The sequence below is a fragment of the Ptiloglossa arizonensis genome, chromosome 13 (assembly GCF_051014685.1).
Source record: "Ptiloglossa arizonensis isolate GNS036 chromosome 13, iyPtiAriz1_principal, whole genome shotgun sequence".
Lineage (NCBI taxonomy): Eukaryota > Metazoa > Arthropoda > Insecta > Hymenoptera > Colletidae > Ptiloglossa > Ptiloglossa arizonensis.
In genome coordinates, this window is record NC_135060.1 from 179585 (window position 1) to 197722 (window position 18138).

General features: G+C 36.6%; 1 protein-coding gene across 2 annotated transcripts in view; it reads left to right on the forward strand.

Moving 5' to 3' along the window:
- The first annotated feature begins 666 nt into the window (after positions 1-666).
- Gs2 (glutamine synthetase 2) overlaps positions 667-18138 on the forward strand; it is a 31898-nt gene continuing 14426 nt past the window's right edge. Inside the window, exon 1 of one of the 2 annotated variants that reach the window (XM_076325998.1) lies at positions 667-847. The gene's annotated coding sequence lies outside the window, so the exon portion shown is untranslated. Of the gene's footprint in view, positions 848-8883; positions 9017-18138 lie in introns of those variants that run through there. The other variant, XM_076325999.1, reaches the window with a different exon arrangement.

Consider the following 18138-nt stretch of genomic DNA (forward strand, 5'->3'; position numbering starts at 1 on the left):
GAAAACAACTCGCGAATAATTACCGTCGTAGTTCTCGACTAGCAAACACCATGGCAACGCGTGCAGAGCAGAGGGCTTGATCTCACGCGTTACACGTTTAAGTGTAGTTTTTAGCGCCGTCTACCAATGTTTCGGATACTAATATGTCTAAACGATGTACGGGTTGCGCGCGCGCGCGTGCTCGATATATCAGAGAAGGTGACTTAGGGAAATTTTATTTAAAAAATTTTACAAAATTTTATTTTTGAAATTGAACGAGAAATAGATCGTTCGAAAAGGTGTAACTCTTTTAAATCGCGTCCACCTGTTCCTTGATTTACCTTTCGAAAAATATAATTATAATAAAAAATTGCAACTACCGTCGCGCTTCATCGACGCTTCATCGACGTTAAAATATTCGTAGCGGTGGTTACCGATGGTACGTTCTACGTACGCGGTTGCGATATTTAATAGCGTCGAGCGACGTCCACTATCGGCAACGTTTTAAAGAGTAAACGCGAGCTCGTACCCTCCAGTGCGGAGAAGAATTTTTCAACGTGTAACGATCGAATGGACCTACGATCACATCGGATAATCACTTTCGTGCCGGAGGTGGGGAATCGTAGCAGTCGAAGAGCGCGGGGTAAGCGACGCGTGCGCTGAAACGCTTCTCTATATAAATATCGCAGCCGCGGTCCTACGGTAGTAACCAGTAGTAACACGGGCCGTGCTATCAGCGGCTCGTTGCCTTCGTGAGCAGTGCCTTTTAACTCTTTGCAACAAAACGCGACCACGCTACAACCATCGATCAAACGATCATCTAGACACGAGCACACCGCACGTTCGCTGGACTTCGACTAAAATAGCGGTGAGTACGAACACTGTTTTTATTCGGTGCATTGTTGCTCGATCGATCTCCGATCGAATCGATTCCCCGATCGACTCGTTCGCAAAGCGAACAAAAGAAAAACTCCCCAAATTCGATTCCCTGCTAAATCGAACATAAAGATATTTTAATCGACAGACGCGATCCGTTTTAAGAATTGAGTCGCGAGATTCGATTAAACGCAATTCGAATTTCTGTGCACGTCGAGATAAAAGGTAATCCGGTACTCGCGATTCGCGAGTTTGCGACGAATTTTTAAATTCACGAACACTCGTTTCGATTCGTTTCTTTGTTACGAGACCGCTCTCGAGTACGTCCGCAACGATAACGTTTCAATGAACAACAATCTGGCGAATGAAATGGTACTGATGAAATTATGATCGAAATATTTACAGGAATTGGCAGTGGGGAGTGTTTGGTTCGCGATTCGGTTTTTGTAAAAAAACGAATCGATTGTAAAATAATAATTTGTCTTGTTTCCTTTTTCGGTAAGTTTCCTTTTCTCTTTTGTACTCGCGCGGTGGAAAGAACAAAAGAACAAAGGATTTTCAAAATGTAGTTGTACGATATCGTGAAAATATGCAAACGCGGAAGTTTCTCAAACGGTCGAAGGTTTTTCCCAGTTACCAGTTATTTTAATCGGTGTATAATTGATAACGCGAACGATCGATGCACGCGTGAAAAAATTGAACCGCTCTTCTTTGCCTCGGTGAAAAATCGAGCAAAATATCGTTTGCGTTCTCCCGTTCTTTTTTGTCGTTTGACCGAACATCCGAACTGCAACCGATGGTAATTACTAATTTAAACGGTACGTTAATGATATAATGGCCGGACTATTATCTTTTGTTACGCCGATCCTCGACGATGCGTTTTAAGCGATAGCGATTCTCTACGAATTTTTGTCTGTTTTGTAACATTTAAAATGCAAACGAGCGATACTATAGCGTAAATTGGTGCGATAAAACGGAGAGATCGCTTAATAATTGTATCCAGTGGCGGATCTAGAAACTCCCTGTAGTTCCCAGGCATTAAAAACGAGAAAACAAATTCTCAGGAACTCGTCCACCGAACCCTCTCCCTTTTTCAAACGTATCGAAATCGCTATGAAAACGATTAATAATCTTTACGACACGTTCTCGATGGTTTTGCGACATTTTCGTATTTTTATTATTGAAAATTAGATTCATTCTACACCGTTCATAGCACGGTACGAACGGAGCACTTGCGATCTCGAAAGGCGACATTTAAATTCATTCTTCGAAGAAACGCGTACATCGTTACACGATATTTCGATACACGATACTTTACAGGTTATTTTGTTACTCGTGTGTACGATATTTGGCGATAAATGACGATAATCGATGATCGAACGAACGTACCTCGTTAATAAATAAATACTCGTTACGAAGTAATGCGAGGAGAAATTTTGAAAAGACGTACTTGTACGAGAAAAAATGTTTAGAAAGGTGACCACTTTGTACCTTTGCGTTAGTCCCAGGCTCCGTAAAATGTAGATCCGCTCTTGATTTTATACGCTAAAGAAGTAAATCGTTGAACGCTCGTCGCTCGTTCTGTTTATATATATATATATCACCGATATACTCGGTGAAATTAGTCGGAGCAAATAATATGCTTCGAGTTTCGATTTGTTACGGAAACGATTACCTGCTCGCAAGTCGAACAAAGAACGAACAGCACAATCTTGCACTTTGTTCGAAATAGAAGAACTTCGTGACTTCCAGCGCTCGGATTGTATATTGTATCGCATGCATGAATATTTCATCGCGCCTGTGGATAAAGCTGAATCACTTCAAGATTGTACATTTCAATTTGAAATAATGCTTTCGTATACTCGAACGTTTAAGCTCGAACGGAATTGCACGGCAATCAATTGGAATATCCGTTCCTCGTTTCTCTTCCTTTCGACGTGAATTTTTATTTTTATCGGTTGTATTCGACGATCGTTTCCCTCTTGACCGACACAGTTCGTTTTTATCGACTTTTCTATCAACACCGAACAAATTAACGTGGACTGACCTATATCTGAATAGAAAACGTCGGACGCAGCTCGAGGCTGCCGAAAAATTACAGAACAATTATTTTGTGTTTCGCGGATAAATAAAATTCGTTGGAAACACGGCACGTAACGCGGCAAGAAAAACTAACCAACCTCCGGCGACACTGACCTACATAGTTAAAATAGAAGATGTCGGATTGTCTGAAATTTTCATACGTCGAACGGTGTGATCAATTAGACGGTGTTTTTAGAAACGTGGCATACTATATGCATTGTAAAATCGAAGGCACGTGGATAAGCGAGCAGCCCTTAACCCTAAACGAACAATCTCAACACCGGAACTACCAAAGGGGTCAATTTCACTTGTTCGAAACTTCTTTTTAAAATTAATCGATCATCGGCTCTGTCTTTGCCTACAACATTCATGGACAATTATCAAAATAAACGACTGATTGTACTCGTAAATAAATTTCTCCTCTCCCTGTCCAATTTGGAAGATTCGTACGCGATCCGATACAAATAGCGTAATACCTTCACCGTGGGTAGTTCTAGCGTTAAGAGAGATTATTCTAGAATTCTAGTTATCGAGAATTGTATTTATACGAAAAATAGGAGATGCTGCAACGATGCTTTTACGTAATCGGTCGAGTCGAAATAAACGCGATATTTTCACGCGTTACTCCGATATTGCAACTAATAGCGTTCAAAGAGCCGCGCGAAACTATAGCGAGAATACCGCGTTCGTTTGGAATTGCCGCGTGAAATTTTCCCTCTTTCGATCTTATCGAATTCACGATTACTCTTTTTTCAAGGTATTCGCGTTCAAAGGTTGAAAACGTGCGTAAAAGTCCATCGGAGATAGTATTGGTGTACGATTAAGAATCTATGAATCCAAGGAACAGAGAAATTGTAGAGAAACGTTAACGGAAAACTGATAATTAATTAAAGAAAGGAGATAAACTTACCAAACGGATAGGCGAGCGAAAAGTTACGGAACGAATAAACAGAAGTGGATTCCGTTTATTCGGAATGTAAACTGAAGGCAACAACCGCGATTTGAATAAACTATGCGTATTTATGTGTACAATTAGGATTATATTGCTTCGGAAATAAAGATTGTTGTGACCGATTGTGAATTCGAAATAAAAATAGTTCGTTGTACCGTTTTTTCAGAAATTTTTAAAACACAAGTAATGGTAAAAATGATTTTTTAATTTCACCGTCGGTCCTTTTATCGATGCCATTTGCCGTCAAAGGCCGCGCACATTTTTTTTGGAAAATCTTACTCGTACCTTTGATCATTTTCAAACTAACGAAAGGGAAGTGAAACTTTGGAGAGTATTTTGAACCCGTTGAACTTAAGTTATCACCGTAAAATAATCTCTATAAATCTGTAATGTTTCATAGAAAAAGAGTATGAAATATAGTGGTAAGTTTTATCGAATTGGACTCGTTTACGGCTATTTCTATTAAATTGTAATCGTAGGATTATTATTCTCCAATAAGTTATCGTACTCCGGTCTCGGACGTTTAGCTCGCGCTCGAATCGTCGTAGAGGCAGCAACTGAATTTTACTTCGAACCGTGTAACGTGTTGGTACGCAATACTATATCGAGGATCTCACGACTAGAGTAGAAACTGAATCGTATCGCGTACAATCGTTGAACCATTGGTCGTCTCTTTTTATTACGGATGGATACGAATCCCTAATTATTTTTAACGATCGATCCACGCGATAACGTTGCCTTTGGAAACATTCTTGAAAATCCGTCGATGATGTTGTTGAAACGTTCCGCTTGGTTACCGGTGTTTTGTCGTGTATTAAATTTCACAGAGAGCATACTCGATACCTGCGATCTGTTTATTTGTCGTAATGCAGGCCCATGACATTGATAGCAAAGTACAACCAAGTACTTCCGTAAACAGCTACGTTCGACCGCCCCGATAACTGTTTATCGTTCCTTAACTACGTTCGGATCAGTTTAGACGATTAACCGTGACAGGATCAAGAATGAATACCTACTTGTCGACGGTCAAGGAACGATTTTAAAATAACTGACCGAACATGTTGATCGATGACGAGTTAACCGTAGACGCGAAGGGTTTAAAAAGAGTTTCGCGCATGCCCCGTGGCCGTTGAACCGTATCTTCGATTATATTTCATTTAAACAATGTACACTCGACTATTTCGCAGACCGTCGTTACATACACGCAGATACCAGCAAATTGCGTATGTAAAAATTGTTTGTCTCGATCAGGGAAATCTGATAGCGAATAACGACCGTCTCATCGTGTGTCCTAGTTGAAAGAATCAAACGAGCTAAATAATACACGTACCCGAACAATTTATTTCGACGTATTGTCACGATTGTTGATGACAAATTAACCATTGCTTTTAACGTAGGATAGCGATCCGTGTACGTACGTACGTGGTTACGCAACAATACTGGACAGAACTTTGTTCGAATAAAAATTCTCTACAGTGATTTATTTATTCCCAACGTATGATTATTTAACTGTTCGAGTAAGTCTTTGCTCGTTTATTTTATCGAGTATCTTTTTGAGAGAAAATTTTATAAAAAAGAATTTTCCTTATGCAAGGTTTGTTCTTTTTGTTTGCGTAAAATAAGAATCTGTAAATAAAAATATAAGTTTCCATTTGGGAAAACAGCGTAGCTATTCAAATAACTTTGAAAGCGTTCAACTTTTACTTATTTATAAAAAATAAATAAAATAGTTATATCTTTCCCTTGAAATCGAGAAACTTTTCTATTTTGTTCGTTTCTCCCCGGTCGCGATATTATAATAAACTGTTGTTTTATACCGAAGGGAGACTAAAACTGTAAGGTGGAAACTTTTACAAATATCTGTAAATAACGCTTGTTTACGAGTACCGTTATCTCGTTATTGAATATATATATATATATATATATATATATATATATATATATATATATATATATTTTTAGTAGAAAAGTTAAAATGATTCTGGAGTCCCTGCGGATACAGTTCGGAAAGAATTGAATCCTTCTATCGTATTTCTTCTCCCAAAATTAAGCATCGTTTGTACAGACAAATTGAATCTTCGATTCGATTGAAAACTAATATTCATCGATAACGGAAAAATGCGACACGAGTGTCGACGAGTATCGACGCTATTTTACATTTGCGTCGCGTGCGTTGTAGATAATGTTTATAAAAGTGTAAAAAGTCAAGCGTATATACAACTCTTGAAACAAAGTGTAACGTCTCGATGATCTTTCGTTCGATAATTAATGATAAATAAAAGGTATTCTACCGCGTTACGTCGACGATAACACGATAAACGCGTGCAAGTGATATTTGCTAATACGATCGTTAGGAAATATTGCCGTTTTTACGTTAGAGGAGTTTCTTGCAAGGTCGGTAGGAAAGTTTTTCGCTACGTTATTTTTACAAGGTATTGCAGCTCGAGATTGCGTTCAGTAGTAGGCGCATGCCACCAATGGATGTCACAGAAACCACGAGTACGTAGTTGGAAAGAGATCGCTACGTCATGTGGGTCATCGGTTTCCCACGGCATGATAATTACGTCGGGCGTATTAATTATGTAGCACTTAACGATATTATGAATTATTTCGCGCAAACGTTTCCTTCAATAATGATGGGGAAACCGTGGTCCGAACGATAAGTTCGTAGCGGGTCGAGGGTGATCCACGGCGCACCACCGTTCTTCGACGTGAGAAATTCACATTACGAGCAAGTGAATTCGCTCTACGAGCGAAATCGGTTTCGTTGACTACTCGCCCGAGTCGATTTACATTTTCGTACTTTAAAGGAACGTTTGCTCGTCGAGGGAGTACCGGACGAAACGATGATCGACAACACGCTCGATTATTGTTCACGCGGTGAACCGCTTCCTTTGGACGCGATTAAACGTTTAAAACTGGAATCGGTTTAATCGGTTTAATCGGTTTAATCGGTTCGATCGGATGCGTAGTTGGCAGGGCCGCGGTCTCGGTCGGGTAACGGCCAACCCAATTGACACGAGGAACCCTCGCGCGCGCACGTGACTCCTTTTTTCGTACACGACACACTGAACTCTCGCAAATCAACGGTGGGTCATCGGGTATCAAGAATCGCGTGGATATGTTTTCGCGAGTCTCCATGGCGATGTAACGTCGGTACGAATCGATCCGGTGTTCTTTCGTATTAACGAGACTGTAAGTAAGCGTGCCGATAGGGGTTGCAACTGTAACACGTGTAATCATCAGAGGACGCGTGTCCGCTACGAAACTTGAAACGAAACTGTCCCACCGGACAGTCGATGCTTTCCAATCGTTCGAGTTCTCGGCTCCACGAACATTATTACTTTCGGGTTCCACGAATCTCCATCGCGCATCACCTGCCTCGTAATATCGCATTTGATAAATCATCGTGAACATTGAACCGAATTGCTCGCAAATTCTTCACGAGGAACAACTCGAAATACGCGTTCTCCCTTAATTCTTGATATCGACGATCGCGACGCTGGCTGTCACAGTACGTAACGATACATTCCGTTCGAAATAGTGCAATCGATCGTTTTGTGCAAAGATGTAGAACGCTCTCGTTTAAACGTCCTCGAAAATAGAAGAAAAGTATCGACTGGCCGGTGACACTGTTTCGTTACCGTTGCTTTTCTTTAAAACGTAATACCGGCCAGACGATATTTTTCGTACGATTAACATTGCCGACGATATAGCGCTCTATCTACAACATTTGTTTTCGTCCTCGTTATTACCTATCGGCTAATTTGCCGATCGAACGGTCTAACTGGACGTTAATCGTAAAAAACATATACGAGCTGTTAATCGTTTTCGATAACGATAAATTGCAACGCTAATCGTTGCGGTAAGAGAATGGAAAGTTCGATGACTATTTAGTTTGGAAATCTGCCGTATCTTGCGAACAACGTATCGTTGCGATACAAAAGCAATTGTTCTTACGGTTAGTCACGAGAGATATAGCACAGAACCTCCATTATACGAACCCCTGTTATTCGAACGTTGTTCGAGCGTTCGAGTATTACGTTATCCGATCAGAGTACGCCCCCACGGAGTATTCCGTTTTTCATCGAAACGTCTTTCTATTATATAATCGTAAAAATTAATTAAACTATGTGGTACACGTTCAGTACGAAGTTAAACGGAATATCTTCGAACGAAATTCAAATTCGAGCGTGAAAATTTTTAAAGAGGGTTACCTTGCAATTGAAACGCCATTTATGGTCGACAATGGGGTATTTTTTATACATCTGTGTAACACGTTTAATTTTTCAGTTACTTCGGATACCGCGATACGGTGTTCAATCGCGACAATTGCGAATAAACATTCGTAATTGAATTTCGCAACGATGCGACACGACGGGACGATATCGTCGCAAGATCGACAGATGCCACGAGTCGATATTAGTTTGAATTTTACTTTACGCGAATCGATTCGGCCCTCCGAGAGGTTGAAACGATACGAGGAACACGTGTGCTCGCGCAGTCGTTAAACTCTGCCGATGTATTCGTAGGAATAGATGGCTGCGTTATTTACGCGTTTCCGCGCGCGAAATTATCCGCGGTGATTCCATTTCGGACAATATTGGGCGACGTGGCCCCAATCTCGGGGGGACTCGTTAGATCTTATCGGAGAGTAAACACCGATGCCCACCGCGAGAGACTCGGAAGAAACAAATTTGTTGTGTGCGTGACAAACAACGTCGATGAGTGGAGCAGCTTGCGCAGAAAAGCGTAGAAAAGCGTAGAAAAGCGTAGAAAAGCGTAGAAAAGCGTAGAAAAGCGTAGAGAAACGTATAAAAGCGCGTCCGAGGCGGAAACGTTTTCAATTAAGTCGAGCGTCTTGACGGTACCGCGAAGTTTCCCTGCTGCCTTCTACCCGGAAGTGTAGTTTACTTTCAGTCTAGTGCACTTTGCACTCGGAACTATTTTCGCTAGTGTGTTATCTATACCAAGAGCGTTGGTTCGGAAGGTGGAGCGTTAGTCGCGTAGTGCCGGATCGAGCTGCAGTCACCTGCCAATTGCGTTTCGATTGCCTCACCAGCTACGATCGCTCGCACGCGTCATTTCTTTTACCGTAGATGAACTAACGAAATCTCATCAGGAAAGGTATTTACCGTTCTCCTCTTTCTTTTCGAATATTATTTCTCGCATCGATACTCGTTCACCAATGGTTACTCTTTGACCGAACATCATCGTCATTATTATTATTATTATTATCGTACAAAGGTGATGGAACACGATTCGGAAGAAAGAAACGTTCGACGGCGCAAGATTTATCGGTCGGGCACTTTGTTGATTATATTCAACGAATCTCGATACCTACTACCACTTTCGCAAGTTTTCTATCTTAACGTGGACGAATCGACGAAAGTTCCTTGCGAAATTATCTCTTTTCCATACCAATTTTTCGTTTGGCGTGTAATCTCGCGTGTTGTCCGACGTATACTATTGTTTGACGTTTACCCGTGTCAAATTTTATCTCTTCCTTATCGTAATGTGACAGCGAACGTGAAACTGATCGTAAATTGTGCGACCGAGACGAGAATTTTTCAATAAATTAAATATAGACAAGTCGAAGGTGTAACGCGGACAAAACGATGAATCGACGATCGATAACGTCGAATTATATATTGCCCGAAAAAACGATCAGGAAATCGGATTATATAATTCGATAGACCCGAATGGACGATCTTTTCGTCGATTTCGAAGAAAATCGATTCGTCGATACGTTGGGTGTAATTAGCTTCGTAGCAGTGCGAAAGCGGAAATTGCTGCGTCGAAAGGCCATCGTGGGAGGAAGTTAGCCTCCTTGACAGTGAATCATGATTTGTATAAGGTGTCCTTGGTGTGTGTGACTGAAATAGTTGGCAGAGCACTAGTTGGCATTGAGGAATTCACGGTCATTCGTATCTCGTCGAAATTGTGAGCCGTAAGATGCTAAACAGAGAAATTACCACGAGCATTTAAAATCGAAAAGAAAACAAAATATTTAGAATATTTACCGCACCGAGCGTTAATAACCAAACGTCTGACTCGAATGTGTACTTTTTTTATCGGTGTTCAAATTATGCCTTCAAATTTTTGTATACCGAGAGCAAACACGTTTTTCATGTATTCATTGATAACAATGGTTTCCGATGACAAATCGATCAATATTGAACGGTGCTCGATCATCTTAGACTATGAACTTTAACAGTGAAATCGAATCTTCCTCGAGATCGAGACGATTTTATTAATTGAGTATGTTTCAAGGTTACCGACGTTATTTTTATTTTTATTTTCGGATCGAAATGACTTCGTTGAAAAGATTTCAAGGTCGTTATCGTTATTCTTATTTCACTTTTAAATCGAGATCGAGACGATTTCGTCGGTTGCATAGATTTTAAGGCCACCCTCGTTATTTTTCATTCCCTTTTGAATCGATTCGTCATGTTTCTTTTCAAATAACGTCGTTATCGGACTAAATATTATACATATGTATCGTGGACCTCTTTAAGATAGATTCGAAGGCCTTACGATGCCACAGCCTTCACTTTTCGTCAGGTTTTATTAATGTTAAAACTGATAAAAACGGTTGCTTAGGATTCAGCACATGCATGTAAATAACTGTTCTCTTGCACCGTGTTTTACGTCTCTAACTCTTTGGCAACTGAAACGACCTTCTCTTTTAATTTTCCGACACTTGAAGTATAGATTTACAGCACTTAGATTTGCCACTTGTGTCATTTGTAAACACGAAGAGACAGTATGCGATAGATTTTTGCTCAAATAATTCCCAGTTAAACCTTTCTTTAAATATTTTAAAAGCGATAATTTTGTTACGTATTTTACATCGTATATTTACTATTTGACCAAAGTGAAAAAGTTGAATATTTCCGTGTCCGTCCTACGGATTTTTTAAATCTTTTTTCTCGAAAGCAAAGATTCGTTTGCAAAAATTTTATTTTCCACTTTCAATTTAGTTTTCTACGTCAAATTACCCACATCCCGATCACAATATTAATAACAAACTACCTTCTACATAGTTGTATTCTAAAAAGAAGAAGTTTTTTCGAGATGTATTTCCGATTGCTCGTTAGGGTACAAATTAACTTTTATTAATTTTGAAAAATGTATAAACTTAATCGATACTTTAATACGTTTTGTTCCCTTATTATTTTATCCGTGTTTTTGTCGCGCAATCGACTTAACATTTTCAAAAATTGAAATAACGATAATTAATTACACACTGGATATAATTGCGTCATAGGTTCACGTAACGGGAAGTGTTCGTGACGTCTAATAAAAACTATCATAATTCTTTTGACTAATTTCCGTTAACAACGGCCCATCCGAGCGATAATTAATACCCTTAATTGGTTCCATGGCTTCTTTTCAATTTGACCGAAGGATACGTTGCTCAGCGTGAAGTCGTTCGTTTAAATCTATCCTTTCGAAACCTTAAGGAAAACTACTCTCGAGATTGTTCGAAGAATCGAGGAAAATCGACGAAAAGTGCTTAAACGTTTTGCGCGTTATTCTGCAAACGTAAATTTAAAACCAAGGTTATTCATTGGTAACTTGCGTTTCCGCTACAAAATGTGTTACAAAATTCTGGCATTGAACAATGTCCCGCGAATTCGCATTCGCTACGCAACAACAATAGTTTGGAATGCAGATATTTATTCAAGAACATTGTCTTGGTACACTGTGTCTCTGTTTACCCGAATATCCTCATTAATTTAAATAATGTTAGTCGCAAAAGTTGTAAAATTGAAAGAAATACATAATCCGGTGAGAATATTTTTTGTTTTAGAAATGGAGGCGCAAACGAGATATAGAGACTAAATTTGTTTCTTTAAACGAAACGACTAATTTTTTTACGTTTGATTTTGATAGACTAGCAAATTCCGAGTATAAAAATACCGAGGCACAGTTGTCTTCAAATTTACCGTTTTTAAGATATTTAACTTTATTCGTCCTATTACTTATGTATCTGTTATTTGTTTATATTCGAAGTACCGAGCATATCTTCTAACATATTTTTCACTAGACCTAGTCAATTTTAGGACAACCGTACCTTCATACTTTTCTACTGAGAATTCGCTATTCTGTCAAAATTGAACATAAAAAAAATGGATTATTTCGTTTAAAAAAACAAACTTGATTTCGTGTATGCCTTCACCTAGAAAAATATACATAATCTTCGTATCTTATAACTTTTGCGAATATTGTTTGAAATAACAAAGATATCCAAGTGGACGGGAGTTCACGAGATACACTGTATATGACAAATAAAATGATGCGAAATGAGTAGTTTCTTTCGTACGATAAACAATTTTTTAACAGTGTATCGGTCCAACATTGTTATTTTTGCTCGTTATTTCATTCGCAAAAATTTCGCAAAAGTTTTAATATTATTTTGAAAATTTTTGGACGATAACGCGGTCTACTATATGACTAAATTTAAAAAAAGAAGAGAAAAGAAATGCAAATATCTAACGTGCCCTTTATGCGGATAAATGTTGCGTGGTGAATTATCAGTTGTTTAAATTGAACATTTTCCCAAATGTAGTAGGGGAAAACTGGTTGGCTACTGATGATAAGTGGAAACTAGAGATTAAAGTATTACTATATATCATGGGTCACGAATGTACAATTTGAATACGAAAATATAACGAAGCTGTATAATGAATAGAAAAACCGCACAATGGCAAAGTAAGAATTTAAGTCTTATTCTGTTTTCAATATAACAATATTGATCTAAAATATTAATCGTAACTGGTAAAATTGACTACATAATATGAATTTACAAGAATCTAGAACGCGGTTCTAAATATAAAAGCCAAAAATGTAAATGAAAATTAACTTTTATACCGTTTCTCCTATTACTCATTGGATTACGAACCAAGTAAATACAAGTTTTACTGTTTACAATTAGAATGACGCAAGACTAGGATGAAAATATCGAGTCTATTTTCACTTACGCATTGTGTCATTCAACTTATTCACTTAATTAAACGAGGTGATTGACCAAACAATACTGTTTGCTTTGTTCGATTAGAAAGAAAATTAATTACGACGTACGTAAAATGACGGGATGCGATAGAGAATATTCCGACTCGTTTAATTGAAATCCACTACTTTCTTTTAAGAAAATGAAATAACGGAATAAAAGAATAATTCACGTGGACTTTGAGTTAAATGGATATTTCTATACTACTATTTTAAACGTGGAACTAATAAATAGATAAATCTCGGATTTCGGATATCGTTCAATTGAAATAAAACTGATTTACCGTAACGATATAAATATACGTATTTAAAGCAGGTTAAGTTCTTAAACGAGCGATCTATAGTACTCACCATTTTTATCGATAAGAATAGGTTAGTGGAACTCTTTAGAATAATATCTGACGAACTAATCCATAACCTTACGCGATGAATGCAACAAAACGAAGATTCGATCCGTCGTCATTTCTTTTTACCAAATCTTACTTTGTACAGATAATTATTATATCTTTCTACATCGTGGATATTTCTCGTCGATATCATTATTATCGTTACAGGATGGCATTGGATCTCGATTCAGTATTTACACAATTCTTGTTCGATAAAAGCGGCAAATAAGAAGATACACCGACGTCGATGATGTATCAATTAATAATTAAGAGTACAGAAAAGCCATTTAATTCGATGTACTTAAACAATATGAATTTGAGGAAAGAACTACGATAATTAACAACGTGCTTGACACGACCAGTGATACCGTAGTGAATCGAAAATATTCTCCAGAGTTATCTTTCTTCTTTAGTTATCATTGATAAAAGTTGAAGCTTACCACAAACAACAATAGCGGAAAGAAATACCGAATAGATAACAGCTCGTTATTGTTACGCATAAATACGAAGAAAGAGTGAAATTTTCACACGCGATATGTGAACACGATTAAACGGAACTATTTGCAAAAGTTCTTATCAAATGTTTAATAAAATTGTTCGAAAAATCGTGTTCATATAAACTCTTGGGATGATAGCACATTTTACGGAACAACAAACTGAAAAGAAGTTGGAAAAGGATGACTGTCCGTTGACACATTTTTATTTAGTTACTTATCGCATTCAAGGTTAACACGTTTGTAAGCAACGATAAGGTAGATACTCAGAAAGCGAAACAAGGCGTTTCGTTTTAGTATCGGCAATATCTCTGTCGAGTAAACAAAGCATAATTATTTTCTTAATAAATAATATTAATGAATTGTTTTCGATCGTCGGTATATTAGAAAATTATAGTAAAAATATTTTCGTTAAGAATATACCGAAATGGATCTGAATTTTGAAATAATAAAATACATATGTTGTATTTGTTTATTTTTTACAATTATGCGTTGTTCGTATCACTATTAAGGATGTTTAATTATTAAATATAATTATAATATATATAATGTATCCAATAAAATACGTTAAATATTACAATTTTATAACGTTATTCCTTTATTGGATGCGTTATTTCCTGCTCGTACATAACACGCTCGCTAATTTATCTTTTGAGTATTGTTTACTAAATCTAAATGGATTTCATTTCGTGTGACTCGTTCTGCATATGCAGTTTAAATGGTCTCACGGCAATTACGAGCAGTTTCTATTCGCGGTTATGAGTTTAACCGGTTTCAGGACACGATTAACATATCAATTAACTATTTCATTTGAACGATGAAACACCTTCAACATCGCGAAGGCCATTTCGTGGTATATATTCACGTAGCATGTTGATACTTTTCTTTAACAACGACTCTTATATTACACTAATGATAAATAGATGTATTTGTGTTTGTATTTATTTTACCTGTAGTTATAAGATTATCGTAACATATTTGAAGCAATATTTTCAGATGTTACGATATCACCGTTGTGAAAAAGTCAAATCGATAGAAACGCACGTACTGTAACAAAACAGGGAAATACTTACCAGAATTTGACCTATAACGGTATAAATATAATGTACCATATAAATACACCTTGAGGAGTTGATAGTATTTCTTCGAACGAGTATACCGTATTGAATATATCGTACAGTGTACCAGATCTAGTCGATCGCATCATAATTCCACTATCTGTAGAAAAATATTACGTATGTTTATAAACGAAGAAAACAATGTCGAAACAATGTACGTGCTCATAGAGGCTTCGTTGGAGGAAAGATATGTATGTAAATATCCGAAAATACGAAATATGATGGAGCCAGGGTTCTCGTTCGAATTCGATGGAAGGGATAACTATGTATATAAATGGTTCCTGCCGCTCTTTGTGTTAGTGGGCCAGCAGAGAGCACGTTGATCTTTCGAGATTTCTTCTTTGTCAAGGCCGATACTCGAGGATTTTTCATCCTTTATCAAAAGCAACAACAATTTTAAACAGTAATGGTTGTTCCATTTCTTTCGTGTTCAGTTTTGCGATAATTCGTTATGTCTTTCTTGTGAAAACAAGTGCCTTTTGTACGGATCGACTAATCGAGAATCAATTTTCGTGGAAAAACTTAATAAACATAAACCGATCGATGAATCGATGTTTCTTGAAAGGAGAATGAATATTTTTATAAAGTTGTGTGGAACGAGAATCTTGCAAAATATTACTTTCAATCGCAAGCCTAAATGGATCACTGTCGACAGATGTTTTAGGTTAGTAAATTTATTAGATTGATAAATTCATTAATAACGTAATTATTATACGATATTAACGTCATATGAGAATCACTAGGAAGAAAAACGAAATAAAGTGTGGCATTAGTTGAAAAATATGTATTGACACAAAAGAGGAGCCTAGCTATATTAAGCCTAACCTAACTGATCTATCTAATATTTTATATTTTATATTTTATATTTTATATTTTATATTTTATATTTTATATTTTATATTTTATATTTTATATTTTATATTTATCTACCGTGAATTTTACCGTAGTAGTATCGAATTCATGTAATTGTTTACAGACGCAGATATATGAACTATATTATTTAGCTATTGTAAAATGAACGAGTACAGTTTAGATTAAAAGAATCGATAAAGATTTTGATCATTTTCATGGAATTTATCGCGATATAAATAGAAATAGAAATTTGTTGTTAGATAAAACAATATTAATACTAGTTAATTACTAGTAAATTTATTAACGAGGCTTAATTTTTGTATATAATTATCATAATGAAATCAAGCAACAAGTACATATATATATATATATATATATATATATATATATATATATATATATATCAATTATGCATTAATTGCTTGTTTTAAGAAATCAAATTTTACAAGATATTAAGCATGAACGATCTTCAAGATATCTTGAGATTTTTAAAAGCTTAAGCCGAAGTAGACGCTTCTCGTTCAATATTTGTGCATACATTCGCGATGTTAGTGTGTGCGTATATAAAGTCACACCGAAGGTGAAAGCATGCTTTTCAATGCTACACAAGAATCTGTTAATTAGTGTCAAAGTTAAGAATTTTTATTATCAGTACGATCGCAGAGTCTTGGTCTGTCATAGATACCTGTGAGGTGTCAGAAATAAAGATTATACATACTATATGTATGCATGCGCAGTACTTCGGCGCGTGCTACTGATAAACGAAAAGCGCAAGTTCGCGCAACCGATATAAAAATTAATCGTGTGTACAAAATCTTTGACACTCTTCTTCGTTTTTAATCACTTATAATTTTCATCTGTGATCAATATCAGCGTTATCTTGCCTATCTTAATTCTGTAATCGATAAGATACGAAATATCTTTCTTCTATGATACTTATATGGGACGTAAAATCAAATCGAGCAAAGTTAAGATCTAATTTTCTGTACGTCTGTATCTTTATTTTCATAAACCGTTTATCTACGATAGGTGATTTATAACTGAAATAATTCTATACTTCTGTGTCTTTTTTATTTCTTTATTTTGATAACTTTTCATTCTTTAAATGCATAATGGTATTGCAGATTTACGCAGGGTTGAAAAAATATAATACACGTAATAGGTTGTACGATAAGTTTTGTCGAACGACGAAACATGTACTTTTTGTATTACTATTCAATATTTTTTATTATTTATATTTGTAACTTCGAATACTTTGTTCAAAATATTGTCGTGTAAAGTTTACAATTACGGTCGCAGCAATTTATATTCGCGATTTTTTTATTCTTTCACTTACATACAACGTATTATTTTCCGTCGAAAACCGTAACAAATTTATGAAAAAAAACTTCCTTGTACCTTCCATAGTAGTCATCACTTGTTTGACTCGTTAAACTCGAGTTATCAGCACTAAAAGAATATGTAACCCTTATATTTGGACGCCCTACAAAACTGTAATGTTTCGCCAAATTTGGAGGGGGGCTTCTTCACGAATGTTCTTTTGTATAATACAATGCTATCCACGTATCTGTTGCAACGACGACGTTCATGGAATCATAATATGATATTGCTTCTCAAAATCGATGATTGTCGACTACGATGTCGTGCTATATATACATATATATTGGTGATTTTTATAAAAATGATGAAAATAATACGTATATCCATCTGGATCATCCGAAGAACATCTTTTATCGAAGAAGATAAAACTCTACCATTCTAAAGTCCAGTTCATACGGATGAGTGCAAACACCAGCCGTTTCATGATGTCGTTTTGTCAAAACGGGTTTCTCCTTCATCCTCGTGCGTTTTAATGCTGATGATCCTTTCAAAACCCTCTGAATTGTTCCTACACTTGTGGAGGCACCGGCTCACAATTGAGGGATTTAATTCGAAAATTGAAAGTTTTTAAATCTTTTAATTATCTTTAATTTGAAAACGGTAACTCAACTTTGCAGAATTAACCTTGTTTTGAATTTTGTATCGCACTCGAGTAAGAACGATAAGCCTCGAACGATCTTTTTTTAAGTACACAGAATCCAGCGATTGAAAATCGATAGTCATTCGTAGCAATGTAAATATCTACTTTGTTCCGATAAGAATACGACGGGCATCTGAACTTTGATTGTTATTATATTTATTTTGGCGATTATCGCACTTTTTTTAAATTCTTTATATATAATTTATGATACTTAATAAAGGATAATCGTACATGAACGAAGACCTTTTTATTATTTGGAAATACACCGTAGAATATAAAGCTACACTGTACGAGCGAATATGGACTTTGCTCTTTATTTCACGTGTACGTACGTTCAAGTCTTACCTATTAGGAAATGAAAAAC